The following is a 5,724-nucleotide window of genomic DNA, read 5'->3' as shown; positions in this document are numbered from 1 at the left end:
AAACAGACATAATTGTCTAACTTAGATTTGATCCATTGAATGAAAAAATACTCTTATTTGGCTCATGTCTTTACTCAGGCTCAATGCTCAGAAACTCAAACTCTATAGTTATAGCTCGAATATCAAACGAATATTTACTAATGATGTAAGATGGGAAAGAATCTGGAAATCTTCACGGAAAAATTATTAAATTAGGTAAGCACCTCCATAATCAGGTAAGACGGGGTTGATTGGCAAACTTAATATTTACTATAAAGGGTTATTTTGAAGTTCAAAAGTCATCTTTTTCTTCATTAGAGTGCAAGGTATGAATATTATAATTTTAATTAACTATTATAAATTTTTGAACTGATATACATATAATAAAAAAATTGTAGTATGCTATTTACGTAATTATTACGTAAATTAGAACATAAAGGTGATTAGTTCATTCGTAAAAGCAATATCAATAAAGGATTGCTCAGCAGTTCTAAATGCTGATTTTGTATACATAGAACCGGTGACATAAACAAGTCGGGTTTTAAATTGTCAATGACTTTATTTTTAAGCTCAAACATACCCACAATTTTATTTTGGGATGAATATTCACTTCCAAAATTGTAAGACCCAAGTCCAAACAAATAATAATACATAATTTAAATTATTTGAAAGTAGAAAGGGAAACTGATTCTGTTTCAAAATAATGGAAAAAGTTACACACGTTCAAAGAGCCGAATGCTTCTCGAAGTAACTTATTATATCTTTTAATGAAGATGTATAGGAATAATTAAAGGCGATGATTGGATGCGCCACAAATGATCTTCTTCGTTTTGAGAACACTTATTTGAACCCCTAAGTCATTGGTCCAAGATCCCAGGCCGTGTATCAATCAGTGCCGAACTGATTTAGCGCTATTTGCATTCACACTCAATATTTTCTTCTTCTCCTATCAAACTGTAAAAAAGTAATAAGTCCCCCCCTATTATAGTCCCAGTCTTAGTCAAGGAGTCTTTAATTTTGAAATGACCGTATTCTCCTCACTTGTAGACCAAAATTTAACACAGCTAGGAAAATGAGTAAGAAACAAGGATTTTTGGAAAGTTTCTTTGCGAAAAGAAAAGGGGATAATGAAGGTAGAGAGAAAAGCCTACAACTTCCAAGAAAAAGAAAGTTCTCATCAGCAGATCCAGGTTCCTATTTGAAGTATGAATTAATCCCGACAAGTGATTCTCCCATACCAGGCCCGCTCGGCATTATATGCGGCTACCGGCTCTCACATGAGGCAATGCAGCCTTCAAAACTGATTTGCCACTTAGAGACCAAAACAGAGTGGATTCACATTTATTATTATTTCATTTGCCCCTCCCTCCGGTCGGCAGTAAAACTGTCAAGCGTTGACCGATCTGCATTTTCAAAAAGGTTGTGGATCAACTAGGTACTAGTAATTTCCTCCCTTTGATTACATCGGTATCAACATACCTATAGCAAAGCTAGCTAGGATCCCTAAATACTATTTAGAAGAATAGTTTAATACCTGACGTCATTTGTAGCCTACCAGGCTGATCAATATGCCTAGTTATGTCACTGAAAGTGGGGGCATTTACGGGGGCATCTATAACAGCGGACACATCTCAAAAAACGGGGACGTCTGGTCAATCAGTTATTAAATACCGTTATTCAAAATTAATTTAAAAAAAAACTATATTTTGAAGTCCCAAGCTTTTTAACAATCCCATCATAAGCCAAGCCAAGTCCAAGTATAGGCTTGTTTACTACTCTGCATGGAACATTGATGCATGTAACTTTGTTATTGCAAAATATATTTACATTTTGTTTTCGTCTAATTTATCTAGACATTTTGGGAAAAACATATTTGTAAAAATTAAAAAAAAATTCTCAACTCAAGAACTGCTTACTTGGCCCTCTTACACTAGATGTCATCAAAAAGATACTAAAATTATCAAATATAATGGAGATAGTTCCTTAAAAATTCGCCCTAGCAATTCATATTATATTATATTAGAAATGTTATTCATATCTACATGTATAATATGAACAAAATCAATTTTTAAAAATGAAATAAATTATCTATACCTTGATTGTAGAGAGTGGGGCCCAAAACTGGCTGTAGTATTTGCTTACAATTTGGTTATGCATACGAGAGCTGAAATAAAAATACACATGTTTTGTTTCTATCTTTAAGTGTAAAAATGCTACCAACAAAAGGCAACATGCGTGCAATCTCCTCTAGTATCAGTGCTGAGAAGAGTACTGAGACCGTTAGCCTCTTCATCCTTATCCTTACTGCATCAAAAAGTCTACTAAAGCCCCATCCTGCAGCAAAAATATAGGTGACTTCTGACATGCCTCCATGTGGCCCTTCTGTACCCATGAACTTTACAGTTTGGGGCGTCTCGGAGGATAATGTCTTCCAAAATAACAAGTATTGTGTGTTTCTTTGCATTGTCATTTTATCAGAAATCAGTCATTTTAATAATTTAGACCTAATGAAGTACGAGAAATTATATATTATGTTGATTAAACTGCCCCGTTTTGGGGTTTTTACAGTAACATTAAATTACAATTTTATCTCCGTTATTTAAAAAAAAAAAAAAAAGATTTTTTATAACCAACCAAGTGACAGATGAAACCAATCAAAGCAATTTTGTTTTATGCAATGTTTCTAATTGTAAAATATCGGAGCAACAACGAAAAAAGGCAAGGCGTTTTTGATCTCCTCCGCACACCAGTGTGAGTGTGGATAAGGCTGCAGAGACCGTTGGCATCTCCATTTGCAATATCTTTAATATCAAGATGTCCATTACATCCCCATACACACAAGAAGAAACAAGACTTCTCATTACAGCGTGATACGCCATGGACACAACATTCATCGTCCAGAGCTACTAATCTGTTTCCTGGCGTGTTGAGGCAGTTATAGCTAGTAAAGGAGGACATATTGCTTAAAATATTTGGCGAAACAGTATTAAAACATATCACAAATTGCTTTTGAGTTATCTTTTCTTGATTTTATAAAAAAAATCACGACTTTTGTACTTTATTCAGCCCACATTAGAAATTTATGGATCCCCACTAAAAAGCACACATGATACTACTAATGGATGTGATAACCTACATTTAGTGAAAGACTCCCTGAAAAGTATAGAAATACCCATACAAATGCAAATATCAGAACCGGTACACAAATATTGTTATCGTAACAACACGAATGTATATGTACATTGACTGAGTATTGTTTGTGATTGAAATACACTCCTCATATGAATTTCATGTCCTTTTTCTCCCTCTCTATCTCTCGTGTACATTGCACAATGCACATTGATTTGATCTTTTTATTTAAAAAAAAAAAAAAAAAAAAAAGTCATTGAATACAAAAATTATGATTCCGTTTTAAATAACAGTCGAAATGACTTTCAAATAATGGAATACAAAATATAATAAAAATCTTGGCAAAGGGATATAAGAGTGATTTTACATGATTTTACGTACATACATTTATGTGTAGAAGGGCAATTTTGAGCTTAGTGAACAGTTATATTGATCGTAGTCTAGGCTAGGGACGGAGAATTGAGGAAAACTTTGTAATGATAGCGATAATAATTTATATATAATAAGGATAATAATAATTATTATTGCTCATAAATTTCTTTTTATTTCAGAGGTTTTTCATAGTTATGTTAGATTATGTAGATCTATGTATGAATGGTTGACGGGAATGGAGAAGGAAAGCTCGGAACGGATATCCTCTCTTTAACATTTATTTATGAACATTATGAAGGTAGGAGGTATGTGTGTATGTTAGGGGGGTTTGTGTCTCAACTTTTTTGATTTTTTGATTACGGCTTCTGCGAAAAAGTTCTCATTTGGTAAGGAAATAACGACTATAAATTTTCAATTTTCCATCACATTGTCATCTTTAAGTCAGGAATCTCAGTATCAGTTTGAAAATATATATATGTATGAATTTATTTGTCCAATAAAGACTTTAAAAAAACATTATCCTATGTTTTGCATATAATCATTTTGAAATACTTTTTTTAACCCATGAAATATTTTTTATAAATGTTTTTCTAAACTCACTAAATGAGGCAAAAAGGGAGTACAGGCTCCTCCGTCTAAAAAATAATTTAATTCATAATTATAATTAAGGTACCCCTTATGACATTCTTAATAAATATAGCCGCCTTTTGCCTTAATGACCGGGTCTTTGCACACTATTTATTTCAAAGCTCCACTCTAGGTCAGCTCAATTAGGATGATGGCGGCCTTCAGTTGGTTCTCTGTTGTGCATCGGCTTCCCCAAAGGTTCCCATGAGATGTTGGAAAAAATTCAAGGTGAAACAGTCGGGACTGTGGAGAGGCCAAGAGTTTTGGCCATTTTGCAAAAATGTGTTGCATTTTAGATAAGTCTTGCTTTACCATGGGGCGTATGGCCTATATAACGTAAAGAAATTTTAATGATACGGTTATTTGAGTGTTTTGCCTCTCACGATTGGTCGTCCAGGTTTTGGATATCTTTGACTTCAGTCCTCTGGCTATCTTTTCATTTTCTTCACTCCAAGCTAGGATTGAAGAATATAAAAACGAAGAAAATAATGAATGATAGCTAGAAGGTATAATAGTACGTTCTAGCCCACAGGGATGTGGAATCCCTGAAATTTCAAGGGAGTCCGAGTCCGACTTTAATTTCAAGACATGGTCCAGAATCCCACATGAAATTCAAGATCAAGTCCCGAGTCTAAGGGAAATTTTAAGTCGTAGTCCCAAATCTGGCAAGTCATCACCTTGTATAGATTTACGTAATCGTATATGTAGTGTAGTTTGTCGATCAATCTTGATGATCACTCTCGAATTTACAAAAAAACGCAGCTGCGTAAATACAAACAAACTATTCAGCACGAGACTGAATGGGGACTCAATAAGCTTGTATGAATAATATGAAACAGAAAAAGGACTCGGGCCAGCCATAAATTTAGACGAGTCCTAGTCCTAAGAAAATATAGTATACCCGCGGGTCCACAGCCCTACTAGCCATACACTTCCTACTTTACACTCCAGGGATATTATCTCCTTGAAAGAGGTAATGATGAAATGTCAACAGTTGAGATGACGCTGTTAGTAACTACGTCATTTGAGCTTTTGTCATTACCACAAAAGACTGATAAGGACCGGGCCTGGACTAAGAAACTTTATTTGGACCGGACTGCAGTCTTTTTAGTTGTTTCTTTTGGACGATCCAGCACTAAGTGTCAAACTTTTTTTTTTTTATTCTTAGATAGACAAGACCTCCAAATGAATGTTCAAAGTTTATCAACGTTATTCTCTCTCTCTCTCTGCTCCGTAAGGTCACTTTAAAAAATAATATTATAAATATTTTTTATAGATTAGAAAAAAGCCAATCAAAATGATTTTATGCAAAATTACGAATAATACTTTATTTTAATGGACTAAATAAACCATTTTTCCCTTTTGTCCATTCTTTGGCCAAGATGTCTGACCTAAAAATGGCACCGTGGAGCATCGACATTTTTCACTGGTCATTTTCTTAGCAGACTACATCTTTTCCGCACTTGTTGTAATCGAAGATCGAAAAAAGTAAAGATGCGGGCCGCCCTAATCTATGTAGAGTCCGTCATAATATCATATCCTTCCTTCCTAGTATGGCTATTAGTATCTTTGTATTCGCCATTTCTTTTTGTGGTTTTGTCCTCCCTACGCATATAT

This window comes from Lepeophtheirus salmonis, chromosome 5 (genome assembly GCF_016086655.4).
Source record: "Lepeophtheirus salmonis chromosome 5, UVic_Lsal_1.4, whole genome shotgun sequence".
Taxonomy (NCBI): domain Eukaryota; kingdom Metazoa; phylum Arthropoda; class Copepoda; order Siphonostomatoida; family Caligidae; genus Lepeophtheirus; species Lepeophtheirus salmonis.
The sequence above is the reverse complement of the archived record's forward strand: the minus strand, read 5'-3'. Positions refer to the sequence as shown.